Genomic DNA, 16,056 nt, shown 5'->3' with positions numbered 1-16,056 from the left:
TTATATCCTGTTGCTGCGAGAAAACATTTGAATCCTGTTGGTGTGAGAATTGAGAACTTTTAAATCCCGTTGCCTTCAGAAATTTGAAAGTTGCTTGGAATCTGCAGAAGTTGAAATGAAAAACACCTGAATCTTGAATACTCTTGATGTCATGACGGTGGGTTGATTAGTTTGGTAGCTGATTTACCTGTAGTCAGTCTGTACACCTGTAGATTTGCCTAGCACTTTTTTTTACATTATTATTATTTATTATTATTATTATTATTATTATTATTATCTGTCAGGCACCATCAGTTTTTTGAGACGGTAAAACAATGCCATATATATATATTTTTTTTTTACTGTCGGTTTTGTCATTATTATTATTATTACAACATACTTATTGTGACAGTGAAATTTGAGATGTGTATATTTTTATTTTTGGCCTCTGCGTACACTATCACGTATTGTTACATTGCAAATAAACCTCATGCATTTTTTATATAAACTTTTTTCGTTCACCCCGTGGGAAGCAGACCTATGGGAGGCAGTTACTGACGGGCGCTTAAACTGCTAGACCACCAGGCGCCTTTTTTTTTTTTTTTTTTTTTTTTTTTTTTTTTGAAAGAAGAAAGAACCAAAGGCTGAGGCTCGCAAATTGTTCCCTTCAAGAAAAAATAAAAAGAATAATTAAGGTACGATATACAAAATAGATATCCTGAGCCAACGAAAATACGTCTTTCTCTCTCTCTCTCTCTCTCTCTCTCTCTCTCTCTCTCTCTCTGAAAGAATAGTTTGGCGTTGGCTGGAATAGCGCACTAGAGTTGTCCCACCGTGAGAGGGCTATGAATGACGTGGTGGAAAATTATATATGCTTGTTGAAGGGGGAGAGGGAGGATTTCTGCTTGACTAGCCTCCTTGCAAAGAGAGAGAGACATAGACAGAGAGTAATGTGATTCTGCTGCGAGTCTGACAAATGATGGTAATAATTTCAAAACGGTATGTAGCAGGTGCATGTCGTGTCCAGAGAGAGAGAGAGTAATGAAAAAGAAGGAAAGATGAAAAACCGATGATTGAAATAGGGTATACGTAGATTTCAAAACTAGTTGTCCTGTTTCGTAATATTACGATGGAAAATACGCTAAGATATGAACACTATTTATTTATTTATTTATTTCCTATATATGTTCACCACAGTATGTTTTATTGACCTGACAAATAAAGGTGACAGTTGAGGACGGAGGGGTCATATAACTTAAATCATTCTCTCTCTCTCTCTCTCTCTCTCTCTCTCTCTCTCTCTCTCTCTCTCTCTCTCTGCTACACAGTTCAGGGCAGTTATGATTATTGAGCAACTGAATAAAGATAATGGTAAAGAATGAAGGATAATATAAATTCAATCCCGTATAATATAAATAAGTCTTTTATATACTCTTCTGTGCATGGAAGAGCTCGTATTCTCCGTGCCACCCTTTCCTAAGCGATTTATTTCGCTACTCCCAACGCTCCTATTCTGTGTAATATAAATCCTTCAAACATCGCCCTACTCAGCATATATAGGGTACAAAAGGATATTAACCAGCCATATCTAAAAATAAATCGCTAAAGAAGAGGTGTTAGGGAATACACAAGGCCTTCCCAAAACCCCAGGTGTTTGGAAAATCCCTGTGTAGCAAGCGAGGGGTGAATAAAGAATACTGTTACTCATTTCCCGCCCTCCCGTCCTTCACATACCAATATTTCTAGTTTCTACGAGTAGTTACTGAGCGTCTGGTTGAGAGAGAGAGAGAGAGAAAGAGAGAGTTTAAATTATATCGCCCTTCATCCTCAAAATAATATTGTAGAGAGAGAGAAGGCAAGGGAATGCAGAGAGATATCCTATTAATATTGCCCCAAAAAATGCACTTCAGTATTGTCACGTCTTTTTTCAATGCAAATTAAGGTAATCAAATACTTCACTGGTCACCGTACATTACATAAAATTTGCCTCTTGAATCGGAGCAAAATTTAATCTAGAAAGGTGGTGCAGAAAGTGACAAAGTTAATAAATATAACTCTAGTACGTTATTTCTCTTATAAATAGTAAAGCGTGTATGATTATAATGTATCTTAGAACTCATTAAATTTACTTTGTTCATGACTATATAGTTATAATCCGGCGAGAAGCAGAAAACTTACAAAATAATAATATACGGGAGGAAAATACTGGCTTCTCTGGATGTTGTTTTGTGTGGGAGTAGCGCTGTGGGGGTAGCGTGTGACGTCATCAGTACCTGGGCTGGGACGGGTGGGTACGTCTTGCATTCTCTTTGCCTTGGCTGGAACTAATCTCACGACAGGAATTAATCTCATCACTAGAACTGATCTTTGTAGGAATTAAGCTCACGGGCGGAACTAATCTCGACCAGAACCAATCTCGATCGGAGTTAATCTTGGCCGGAATTAATTATACGGTCGGATCTAATCTCACGATCAGAACTAATCTTAAGATCGGAACTGATCTCACGGCTGGCATCAAAGGTGAGGGGTGAGAATGAAATGGGATGCTTGTCATAGATGTGTGGCACCCAACGCTGGTCATTGTGCCACAGTGGATGGTGACGCTGCTGGCATGTTCAGTTAAGCAACCTAGATCCTCCTGGTCCCCTCCAGAAGGATTCTCCGAACAGTTGCCTTGGGCAAGGGAGGCGAAGGGCAGGGAGAGGATGATTTGATTTGATCTGAAGTATTTGTTGTTGTAAAAGGTATACAAGTTTATTGCAGCAGGTAGGGGTAGGGGATCAACCTGGCCGTGTCGGGTGTGACCAACATGGGCTGGAATCCATAAACATAAAAGGCTGAAATCGAGGGCGCGGGTGTCATAGAGAGAGAATAGAAGGAGAGGGAAACAGGGTGAGGGGTGGGAGTTGGGAAGAAGGGTGAGGTCTGCTTTGAAGTCGCTGATGATTAGGACCCAGACAGATTCTGAGAGAAAAAAAGGAAGTCATGGGTAGAGACAGGAACAGACAGCGCACACTGGGTAGTACTTGTCTATCTGGGGAGATAATGAGAGGTAGAGAAGACAGCAGCAGATTCAGTAGAGGGGATCATAACTTTATATTAGTTTACCAAATAGACAACTTCATTTTCTTTGATAAGTTCATAGTTTAATCCAAAGTGTTGAGTAAATATTCCTCGCAAGTTGCATCTACACTGAACCTACCTCCAAATATTCCAAATGATGCTACATTTTACGTTTATTCAGGGTCTACATGGAATATTACAGTATTAGTAACCCCGTAAAAACGAACAATCACCATCTCCTCCAACCAATCAGCTGCCTGGGATTTTCAAAGCCGTGTTTACAAATTCTCGGACGTGAAGTGACGGGGTTGTGCTTGTTGTGTTTTGCATTATATCTGTCTTATGAGTGCCCGTACAGCTAAATAAGATGACCTCGAGGGTGAAGGAGCTGCAGGGGATGACTGGGGAGTATGGAGATCTGCTGAAGAGGCTGTCACTGAGCGCTGAGCAGGCCAATAGTCAGTCTCCCGTAGCGGCTGCGATCCTGGCCGCAAGGGACAGTAAGGAAAGGTGAGCGTTCTTTGACGGGTTTATTTAATTGTTTTCTTTTGTCATTCTCTCTTTGTTGCCTTATTTTATTCTGCTATTTTCCTGCAGTCATTCTTCCAGTGATAAGTTAGTTACAGGTATTTCCTTTGTTGCCTTCCATCCTCCCTTCCTTCTTCTGGGCTTAGCAACCTATTTCCTTCCTCTCTTCCCTCCATTGCTTCGTTCTTACCTTCCTTCCCACCATAGTTACCTGCCCATACCTGTCGTTGGGATGAAATTGTAGCTCATGGCACTTGTATAGATTTCCAGAGTATATATTTTTACTGTATGTGTATGATAAGTATATTATTAGTCTTCCCAGGGATTTGTTATGCATTTTTTCCATTAATTCTTGTCATTTACCTTGCTGAATTACATTGTTGGGTATTTATCTTAATCAGCACATCATTTATTTTGGTTATCATTGGGAACATTTTACTGTCACTATTATTTCAGTTATCGTTAAAAACATTTTACTGGCATCATTTATTTCATTTATCATTAGCATTTATTTATCAGTACGATCATTTTATGTGCATGATTTATTATTTTGTTCATCAGAAATAGTGTACCATTTACTTGGGTTGTCATGAGAAACATCGTACCAGCACCATTTACTGTACTGTATTTCAATTATCAGCTCACAGTTTATTCAGTTATCGGTTTACTGTTTATTTTGGTTATCATTGGAAACAGTTTATTGGTACCATTTATTTTCATTATCATCAGAAACAGCATACTATTTATTTCCATTACCTCAGAAAGTTACCATTAGTGTCAAATAGCATGTGATTTATTTCCAGGCCACCCTTTGCAGGATTAGGGCGTCGGGCTATAGAAAGATAGATTGATAGATTTATTTCCACATGTTTCCCTCTTATTTCCATTTTATTTACATTGCATCAGACACAGTTATCAGTATCCTCAGGTATATTTTGTGATTTATCTGCCTTTTCATTGATTTGTCATTGTACCACTAGATTTGTTATCATCAGTCAGTCTATCAGTCCATTTTCCATAGCCAGTGATATTTGTTACCAGTACTCTTAATATTACTGGTAATTTCCCTAGGATTGATGTTGTAAATTAAGGCTATGTCTAACCTTTTTATCTGGAAAAGTCTGTTCTAAATTAAATAAAAGCTTCTAAAAATATCAAGAACAAAATGTGAAAGAAGGCACAGAAGAGGACTTATAGTTTTCCGTGCTTGTGGGTATTTTATAGTTCTTTCACCTTAACCTGTCCCAGATTTTTGCCCTTTGCATTGTATTTCATGTAACTTGAGCAGAAAAAAGAAAAAGTACTGTGGTTTCATGTTTAGCATCATATGGTAGGGTTTATTTTTTGCTACAACTCAGTAGTTTTAGGCGAAGTGAAAGTGAAAATACTATAACCAGGCTAATATCAAACATTTTAGTTAATTTGAGAGGACTCTGCACTGTTCATCCCCAACATAAATGTAGTACAGTACAAAGCTATAACAAGAGATTACCAATATATTAGGCTGCCAATGCTGTGGAAAGGTTATAGAGTTGTAATGTTATCTTATTTTGCCATTTAGCTACAAGAAATAGGCTGTAAAAGGATTAAGATTTCCACTAAGTTAAAGTGAATGAATTGCAGGTGTTGAGAGCCTGGTCTGGCTTGATTCACACAATGACGGCTTTTGATGCACTGTCTATCTATCTCTTTGCATCTGTTTGGCTATCTGTCTGTTGACAAAATGCCTTAATCCTGGAAATGGTGGCCACAAATGAATTATCTTCATGTCACACTGTTCTCTGCCATCAGGCTGCCCTCTTTTTGGCTCACACTCCTTTTCTCACTTCCCTTCACCTCATCCCCGCAAATCGTCCTCTCCTTCCCCTTCCCACCCTCCACCTTACTTACACTCCTAGTTATTCTCTCATTTTCCATTCTCTGTACATATCCAGAGCATTACAAGTGCCTTTGGATTCACAGTGACATTTTATTCAGACTAGCACCAAACACTCAAAATCCTAGCAATCATGTGGTTAACCCCTTTAGTCCGATTATGTTTTTAATTTAGTCGCTGTTACAAGATGATTTTGTTCAGTTAAGGACAGACTTTTTGAACTGGAGGGGTTAGAGGTAGCTTTCATTAACCCATTCCGTGTTAGAGATTCTGCCGAAGTTGAGTATACAGTAGATGACTGCTGCAAGAATAAACTATACCGATACTCCTTTTACTCTAACTTGTCTGAAAATTGCCATCTGTTCATATTGAAAGCTGAGTTGTAATTGACCCTAGAAAATGATGCTAGTCAGGAAGAAGTGTTTGGGAAGGATGGAGAATGGTGCCATCGTCTTTTTCTGCCATTGAGTTATGAAAATTAAGCTGCAGAGAGAAAATTATAACCAAGTTGATGTGGAAGAACTATTGTATAACATGTACGTCATCACATTCGAGGGGTTAAATGTGCGAAATACGGTAATTAAATTTCCTTGACCCTGCCTCCTTTGTGATCGTACTCTATTTTATGGTTATCTTTTCATTGCAGACACAAAATAGATCACATTTTTATTTTATTGCATAACCAAACTAGCCATAAGCATTTCTATTAATTGTAGTGCTCTCTCTCTCTCTCTCTCTCTCTCACACACACACACACACACACACAGCTACCTTGGCACCTTTACCTGCGACTGGTGTGGCACTGTGTCAAAAGTGAGTCAGTTGAGTGCCATGCTGCTTTATTATGGTGGTGATGATGATGATGATGATCATCATCATCATCATCCAAGCCTCCTTTCCTACCCAAGGGCAGGATGATGATAATGATTATAATTATAGTTTATTATTATTATTATTATTATTATTATATCGCTGGGCATGCTGTTGATAGCTCTCCCATTTTCTTATTTTCCTAGTGTCAGGACCCAACCTAACCCCAATCAGTATATAGGTGAGGAAAATGCTTTTGTAATGATGATGATACTGTTGGTGGTAGTGGTGATGATGATGACGATAATGATGATGAGACAAGTAGTGGTGGTGGTGATGATGATAATAATCATAATGATGATACTGGTGGTGGTGATGGTGATGAAGGAGGGAGGTTTGGAGTGGCAGGAGTGCGTTGCCAACCTGGAGGCATTTTGCTGATACTGTAGATAACCTTGCGTAGGTCATGGTGAAAGTTGTAATGCTGTTATGTGCTTTTCACTTTAACTTGACGTGAAAATACCTTCTCTCCCTCTTCAGTGCTCAGCTTTAGCGATGGTTTAACACCAGATTACGATGCTAGTCACAAAGAAGTGTCTTGGAAAGGATATAGAGCCATAGTACCGCCTTTTTTTTTATGCCATTAGGTTATATGTAAGGTAAAGATGGTTGTATTAATATTCATGTCAGGTTATTGTAGATAAATTTTTCTTCAGTGTGTGCGTGCGTGTGTGTGTAGCTAAATCTTTCCGCATAAAATACTTAGGCAATACGAAGTCGCTCATTCCCTAGTACCTTACATCGCTTAAAAAAAAAAAAAAAAAAGTCCAGTAGAAAACGGATTTACAGTACATATTAATCCTCTTAATATGACAAATGATTCTTTTATTTTACCATTTATTGGTTTTATTACTTTTGTAGTGATGAATTTCAAACTGTATTTACTCCTTCATTAAGATACGAATGTAAATGTTATTCTTGCTTTTTACACACGATAAAAGAGATTAAAGGGGAGAGAGAGAGAGAGAGAGAGAGAGAGAGAGAGAGAGAGAGAGAGAGTGAGAGAGGATAGGTCGAGGTCGATGAGATGTATGTGGGAGTCAGATGGAGAGACAAAAAAGAGGAGTGAGAGAGAAAGGGGAGAGAGGGAGGGAAAGAGTGGGGGAAGGAGGGTGGAGGTTGAGGAAGAAGCAGGAGAGAGAGAGAGAGAAGCTTGGACTATTTAAATCATGGAATGTTTGTCCATGGAAGTAAATCACATTGAAAGCTTACTGAATATAGACTCTCTCTCTCTCTCTCTCTCTCTCTCTCTCTCTCTCTAGCTGTCGTCTCTCCGTCTTGAATAATTGAGCTTACAGTAAGAGATTGGCATTGGAATACAGTGCTAGTCACGAAGAAGTGCTACGGAAAGGAGTTAGAGCCATGGAATTCTTTGTCACTGAGGTACGGGAACTAGGCTGCAAAACACACACACACACACACACACACACACACACACACACACACACACACACACACACACACAACGATTAGTCTGAAGGAATTACAAAGTTCATAGTTGCTGATATGGAGTCGTGTCTTATCCTATGTCCTTCATTGTGTTTTTATATCCATTTTCTCTCTTTCCCCTCATCCTTCCTTCCCCCCTCCCCCCTCCATCCATTATATACATCCTTCCCTTCGCCTTCCTCTCCCTTTCTCTATCCTTCCTTACCTGCTCTCAGTTTACTCCTGTTTTGCTGTTTCCATTCATTTCTCCCTTCCCACGTGTTTCCTTCCCCTCCATCTTCTCCCTCTTTCTTCTCCGTAACCCTGCTCTCCTCCCTCTTACACCAAGTTTCCCTCTGGTTTCTTTCCTCCTTTTCCTCTTTCTTCCTCCCTCCTTCCCTTGGTTTTCATGGTTTTTCCCTCCCTCCCGTTTCTTCATTATTTTCCCTTCTTCCTGTTTCCTTCACTCCCATCTCCCGTATCCACTGTTTCTCCCTCTTTCCTCCCGTTTCTTCATTATTTTCCCTTCTTCCTGTTTCCTTCCCTGTCATCCCCCGTATCCACTGTTTTCTCCCTCTTTCCTCTCGTTTCTCCTTTCCTCGGGGCGTCACAAAAACCATTACGCATTTCTCATCTAAATTTACCTCAAGCCTCCCGCTCTGTTTACATCACGCTCGATCAGGGGCCGCGGACATCTCCCATGCACCCCCTTTCTCTGTCCCTTGTACCTCCCACTCATTTCCCCCGTTCCTCCTTCCGCATTCGCCTCTCCCACTCATTTCCATCCCTCATTCCTCCCACTCCTCTCCCCGTCATCTCTCGTCCCTCTCATATTCCTCCCCCTCATAGGGCCCCTTAGTGAGCTTGAAGGGGCATCTCACGCTCGATCGGTGGCCGTTTTTTTGCATCTCGTGTATACGTTTTTATTTTTTTAGTTTGCCTCGTTTAATTTTGGAGTTAGGCATCTTAGGGGAGTTGAGGTTAATGTTGGTGGGGTTTAGTGTCGTCTTGGGGAACAGAAAGGGAGTTTGGGGGTTTGTGGATGAACGTGCGTGTGAGGGGAGCCAGGAGGCCCCCGAGCGAGCGTGAGGGGAGTGCCATTGATTGTCACAGATGAGGCTCGAGGGGATGCTGGCCTGGCAGTGTTTAGTCGCCAGGCGAGAGGGGCGGTTGCTCGTGTCCGCGCTCCCGTGTTTGTTTGTGTTGGCGCCAAAGGGAAGAAAAACACAAAAAAATGTCCCCTCGTTCCACGTTACTTGTCAAGAGCAGTGTGGCGGTGTTGCGTCAGGCGTAGAATAACCCCCCTTGTGCTGCGTAAACGTCTGCGAGTCTGCGTAAAACAGCCACATGAAATTTGGTATTGTGTAGTGACCCAGCTTGGCGGCCATGTTGGTGCACCCGAGGACCAAAATAAAACACTGAGGTGATCTGGGTCATGTTGTCCCCGCCCGTGTTCTTGTTCTTGTTCCTGTTCGTGTTATTGTCTAGCACACCTTCATTAGCACAGCCTGGCCTCGCTCTAGCACACGTCAGCACCGGGTTAGCACAGAATGGTCACATCTCAACGGGTCGCTTAGTTTTAGCATTAATTGGTTTCGTGTCAGTGCAGAGCCATTTAATATTAGCACAGTTTGTCCATGTATTATCCCGGAGCTGCTTAGTATTATCACGAAGTTGCTTAAGAGTAGCACGCACTGGCCACATCACAGCACAAAGTCAGGCAATATTAGCACACTTTGGCCACGTTTCAGCACAAATTTCCTTAATATTTACTGAAGTCAGCCACAGCTTTGCACAAAATTGCTTCATAACAGCACAAAGAAATACTGCTTTCATTCACAGTTGCTTAAAATTGGCAAAATGTAGCACTATTGCACATGTTAGCACGAAGCTGGTACACTCAGCGGTGGGTCTGGAATTGTACAAAGAATGTTCGCGACACTTGAGCGCTGTTTCATTTAATGGTAGAGGTAGGCTGCATCAAATTGGCACAAATCCGCTTAAATTTAGCACCAACGCGCTTCAAGTTAGCACAAATCCGCACAAAGTCAGCACCAACGCGTTTCAAGTTAGCACAAATCCGCACAAAGTCAGCACCAGCCCGCCTCAAGTTCGCACCAACGCGTTTCAAGTCAGCACCAGCCAGCTTCAATTTAGCATCAGTCCGCTTAGAGTTAGCATAGTTGGCTGCACTTTAGCACTGTTTGCTGAAGTGTAGTGACCCCCCCCCTTATGTTCAACTTCGGGGGTGATGGGAGGGGGGTGGGGGTTGGGGGTCGCCTGGCAATCACCCCCCCTGGCCCAGCCCCTCCCACACCCAATGGCCATATCTTCTCACCTCTCAGGTTAGAGATAGTTTTAATTATCTCTAAGCAGGCATGAGGAGTGAATTATTATTATTATTACTATTATTATTATTATTACCGGCATTATTATTATTATTTAGTATAGTGGTTGTTGTTGTTGATGTTCATTGTTATTGTTGTTCATGATTATGTAGTATTAGTATTGATGATGGTGGTATTATTATTATTATTATTATTATTATTATGGTAGTAGTAGTAGTTGTTGTTGTTACTGTTATTGTTATTGTTGTTCATCACGTATAATAAGTATTAGTGTTGATGCTACTACTACTACTACTGCTACTATTATTATTATTATTATTATTATTATTCTCCTGTGGCGCTTTAGAACTTTCTCCTCTATGGAACATTCTCTGATGCACACAGGGAGAACAAACGTGGGCTTCCCTGCTGACAACTGAAAGAGTGTGTCAGCCCTATTACACACACACACACACACACACACACACACACACACACACACACACACACAACAAGAAAACAGAGAGCCAAATTCAAGATCTACTCTGGAAAGGTCACATTTTATTCAGTACTTTTGCAACATCCATTTCGCAGAGGTTACATGTGCTGAACCGACTCAGGGTCTAATTCTCAGTGACTTGGAGATGTCGTAACGCATCTTTCTTGGTAATTTATTCTGTACATTGCGCCTCAGTATCCCGTTCTGTGTTATTGATCCACACTGAGTCGATATTAAAATGGTATAAATGCAAGAGGATGGTAGTATGCAAAATAAATCGCTAAGGAAAAGGTGTTTCGGAATCTCCTCTCCCACTAAAAACGCGATCCTTATTGTTTACTTTCACCGCTTCCCACCGAGGACTTCATTTGGGTCCTCTTGTCGCCTCCTGTAAATAACGATGATAATGCAATAACGAAATGGAAAGATGGCTGAGCAGGTGTTGGTTTAGGGGGGTACTTTCAGGTGTGGATTTAATTAAGAGATAGGCAGATTTTTTGGGCTTGAGAGAGAGAGAGAGAGAGAGAATTGCGGTACTTATTAGGTGTTGTGACCTTAATGTTAATTGACTCAGATTTGAGCTGAGAGAGAGAGAGATTACGTTGCATATTCGATGGACTGATGTTAGTCAAAAGATGTACCATAGTTACTGACATTTTATTACCGGATTAGAGAGAGAGAGAGAGAGAGAGATGTAGGAAGTGAGTGATACGGTAGTGCCAGTGGATATCTTGGCACTAACTAGAGTGCCAACTGACCCCTTACACACACACACACACACACACACACACACACACACACACACACACACTCTCTCTCTCTCTCTCTCTCTCTCTCTCTCTCTCTCTTTCTCTCTCTCCACACACACACACACACACACACACACACACAGCAAGCAGATGATAGAATTACGCACCAGTATACAAAACCTTAACTAACACGTTTTGTTATTATTATTATTATTATTATTATTATTATTATTATTTTACTATTACTACTACTACTACTACTACTACTACTACTATTGTTGTTATTGTTGGTATGTTTTTTTTATGTAGCATTTGAAGTTGGCCAGATTTTCCCCAGTAAATGTGGCCACCCTGGATCCAATCCCCCCAGCCGGCGTAATCCTGATGGACTCGTTAGTGTCCACCATGTAAATCCCCCCGCCAGATTTATGGGGGGGTGAAGGCCCGGGGGGAGGGGGCATTGATTCTCTCTCTCTCTCTCTCTCTCTCTCTCACTCTATCAGTTTCTGTTTATTTGTCTGTCTGTTATTCTGCTTTTCTTCCTTTCCTCCTCCTCCTCCTCCTCTCCTTTCCTCTCTCTCTCTCTCTCTCTCTCTCTCTCTCTCTCTCTCTCTCTCATATATTAGCTTTTTTTGTTATTGTGTTAGTTGGCTTCGTGTTTGCTCTTTGATATGTTTTTGTTGTTGTGTATGTTACTGAATGCGTGTTTATCAATTTGCATTTTTGTACTGTAATGAATAGGACACAGTGAGCAGGCGTGTTCAGGTTTAAAAAAGGGGGGAGGGGGTGAAAATGGAAATGGGGAGGAAGGAAGGGGAAGAAAGACAGGAAAGTGGTAAAGAGAGAGAGAGAGAGAGGGGGGGAAGGAAGAAAGAGGGAGAAAGACATGAAGGTGATAAATAAGAGAGAGAGAGGGGGGGGGTAATGGGAAGAAAGAGAGGAAGAGAGACATGGTGAGAGAGAGAGAGAGAGAGAGAGAGAATCGTCTAAGGTGATAATGCGTCATCGGGCTGAAGAGTTACAGCCTTTCATCCCGTGACGCATTTTATATTTCTTTTTATTTATTTATTCATCCGGACGATTTTATTCAGCGTATAGTAAGGCTGTGAAGGGGTTAAGGGAGGCTGTGAAGGGGTTAAGGAAGGCTGTGAAGGGGTTATTAAGGGAGGCTGTGAAGGGGTTATTAAGGGAGGCTGTGAAGGGGTTAAGGGAGGCTGTGAAGGGGTTGAGGGAGGCTGTGAAGCGGTTAAGGGAGGCTGTGAAGGAGTTATTAAGGAAGGCTGTGAAGGGGTTAAGGGAGGCTGTGAAGGGGTTAAGGAGGCTGTGAAGGGGTTAAGGGAGGCTGTGAAGGGGTTAAGGAAGGCTGTGAAGGGGTTATTAAGGGAGGCTGTGAAGGGGTTAAGGGAGTGTGAGTGCAACCCTGTAGTTACCAATAAAACGTCTACAAATGTCAGAAATAAAATACCGGTAATATTATATTAGCGGCAATAATTTTATGAGAATAATAGCGGTCATAATAACCATACAAATAATACCTGTCAATAACAATAATGATAAATAATAATAATGATAAATGGGTCGTTATATGGTTACCACCCAGCTTTGCAAATGGCTTCCTGGCTTACAGGAAACCATTAGGCTTGTCAGTGGTAATGCCGCCTGAAAAGGAAAGAAGAGTAATACAAAGTGACGGGAAAGATGGGAGAAATAGGAAGAGAGGAGGGCAGACAAAGAAATGGAATGATAAAGGTGAAGGAAGAAGTAGGCAGGACTACATCAAGTGAGTGGATGATGGTCGCCGCCACCTACAGTAATAAAGTCACTGGTCTGAAGATACTAAACTCCATGTAGCTACTGAAGGGATTGTTAAAGAAGAGATGTGGAATTTAAGGTATCTTTTTGTACTGGGGGAGAACGTGGCTTTACTTCACCTCAGGAGTGTTAAGGAGTGTTATCTCTGTTTTATTTGTGCTATAAGAAAAGAAAAAAGTAAAGTCTCTGTGGCTTCGTTTGGCTTTGGTTTATGTGGTTTTATTAGAGAGAGAGAGGAAAAGGGAAGGAAGAAACAGGGAGAAAGACAGGAGGGTGGTAGAGAGAGAAAGAGAGGAAATGGGAAGGAAGAAAGAGGGAGAAAGACAGGAGGGTGATAGAGAGAGAGAAAGAGAGAGAGAGAATCGGAGGGGTTAGGTACAGCCTTCATAAACCCCTTCAGTTCGAGGGGTCATAAGCTGAATAAAATCCTCTGTAGGTAGGCAGGAATACACTACACTACCACGTCCTCAGGCTGAAGGGGTTAATTGGGCTTACGTGACTGGCTTAGCGTAACAGAGCCTCCCCAACTCTCTGGCTTATGGCTTGGGTTTGGCGCTGGGTTGGTAGTTGTCAGAGATTTGCATGTTCTGGTTGTAGTGTTGATCCTATCCATGCATTGATAGTGGGAAATGGGGTTAGGGTGGTGGTGGTGGTGGTGATATTGGTGGCTGTGGTGGTGGTGATATTGGTGGCTGTGGTGGTGGTGATGATGGTGGTGGTAGTGATGATGATGATGGTGGTCGTGGTGGTGATGATAATAATGGTCGTGGTGGTGGTGATGATTTATGATGATGATGATGGTGGTGGTCGTGATGGTGATAATGATGGTGATGATGGTGGTGGTAGTGATGATGGTGATTGATGATGATGATCGGCACTGGGATCACTGTGTTATTTTTGTGATGGTTCTTCTTTCGTGTTTTCTTTCTCCAAATTTTGCAACCTTTCCACCCCACATTATAAAAAAAGGCTTAAGGTGATGATGATGATGATGATGATGATGATTTTATTAAGCTGAGAAGTTCTAGCAGTCCGGAGTTTAAAGTGACTGGTTTGTTTGTTTACTCTCTCTCTCTCTCTCTCTCTCTATGTTTATGTAAGGGTTGCATATTCATCTATCCAACTATCTATCTATCTATCTATCTATCGGTCTGTCTGTTCGTCTCTCTATCTCTTTCTTGATGTTGGTGGATGTTAAGATGCTGGTGGTGGGACGCGTGGTAATGTTGGTAGTTGTGGTAGCGATGTTGGTAGCACTGCCTGCGAGACTGCGAAGTTACACACTAATGCAAGAATTTGTGTTGATGGTGGTAGTTACTCTGATAATCGTGGTAGTTGTGGTTTTTTTGGTAGTTGTGGTAGTGGAAATTGTGCTAGTGGAGGTTGTGGTAATTAGGCTATAGTGGTAGTTGTGGTGATTATGGTGGTTGTGGTAGTTGTGGTTGTAATTGTGATTGTGGTAATTGTGGTAGTTGCGGTTGTAATTGTGGTAGTTGTAGTTGTGGTTGTGGTGATTGCTGTAATTGTTTTAGTGGCCGGTAGTTAATGTGGTGATTGTGGTAGTTGCAGTGGTGAATGTCATATATCTATACCGTATTTCTTTTTATCTTGGCCCAGATTTTCGTCCCTTTGCAGCTTATTTCACGTAGCTCAGTGGCATGAAGAGACAATTGCTGAGGCTCCACATCCTTTCCATGGCACTTCTTCGTGACTAGCGGTATATTCTAGTGTTAATCTGTCCTTACGGCTCAGAATTGAAGATGGAGAGATGGCAATTTTAGGCCAAGTTAAGAGTAAAAGGAGTATAGCAATTGGTGGTTGGTACTTATTCTGGTAGTGGTAGTCATCCTGGTTGTTGTGGTAGCTGTAGTCAAGATTAAGGAGTAAGAAAAATCCCCCCTACTTAGCAAACTTCAAGGCCATCTTTAAAGAGTTGTTTTTTTTTAATGGTGGAGGCCGTAGTAGAGGGGAGAGGACGAGTTCGGTATAGGGAGTAGCCAAAATGTTTCCTTAACACCTTCTCTCTCTCTCTCTCTCTCTCTCTCTAAGGACTAGCTCATTCTGTGTAGTCTAGATAAATGTATGTTAACTACTCTATTTTAACTCGGCCTAAAATTGCCATCTTTCGCCTTGAATGCTGAGCTGCAGAAATATATAACACCAGAATATGATGCTAGTCACGAAGAAGCGCAAAAGGACGATAATTAGGGCCAGGTAAAAATAGGATAGGGGAAGGGGGGATGATGTTGGGCCAGTGATTGAAGGAGACAGGTGAAGAGGGGGACAGGTGAAAAGGTGGACAGGTGAAAAGGTGGATGGATGAACTGGTGGACAAGTGAACAGGTGGACAGGTGAAAAGGTGGATGGGTGAAAAGGTGAATGGGTGAAAAGATGGACAGGTTAACGGGTGGACAGGTGAAAAGGTGGATGGGTGAACAGGTGAAAAGATGGACAGGTTAAAAAGGTGGATGGGTGAACAGGTGGACAGGTGAAAAGATGGACAGGTGAAAAGGTGGACAGGTGAAAAGATGGATGGGTGGATAGGTGAAGTACGTACGGAAACTCACCTGAATTCACCCACACACCTTCGTCAGTCACATATGCAGAGTTTCGCTTAGCTCTTCTCGTCCGGTAAGGAAGCTCCCTAACACCTTTTCCTTAGCGATTTGTTTTAGATATGGGTAGTTTATATATTTTTGTACGTTATTTATGCAGAGTATGGCGACATTGGAAGGATTTTTGTAACAAGGAGATGGACAGTACGGTGTAATAAGCTGAATAAGTCGCTTAGGTAAAGGTGTTAGGGAGCTTTCTTGTTTTTTTTTTTTTTTTTTTTTTTTTTTTTTTTTAATCGTACAAGAGGATGTTGACGCGTAATGTGCAGAATAAATCGCTAAGGAAGACGCGTTAAGGAGTCTCCGTCCA

At 41.6% G+C, this 16,056-nt stretch overlaps 1 protein-coding gene across 1 annotated transcript in view; it reads left to right on the top strand.

Moving 5' to 3' along the window:
- The first annotated feature begins 10,029 nt into the window (after positions 1–10,029).
- Positions 10,030–16,056, top strand: part of LOC145407157 (uncharacterized) — a 61,373-nt gene continuing 55,346 nt past the window's right edge. Inside the window, exon 1 of the mRNA XM_080278181.1 lies at positions 10,030–10,089. The gene's annotated coding sequence lies outside the window, so the exon portion shown is untranslated. The remainder of the gene's footprint in view (positions 10,090–16,056) is intronic.

Source organism: Coenobita brevimanus, chromosome 72, assembly GCF_032717465.1.
Source record: "Coenobita brevimanus isolate Jiangsu-jjx chromosome 72, ASM3271746v2, whole genome shotgun sequence".
Lineage (NCBI taxonomy): Eukaryota > Metazoa > Arthropoda > Malacostraca > Decapoda > Coenobitidae > Coenobita > Coenobita brevimanus.
This window is presented reverse-complemented; position numbering and strand designations above follow the sequence as displayed.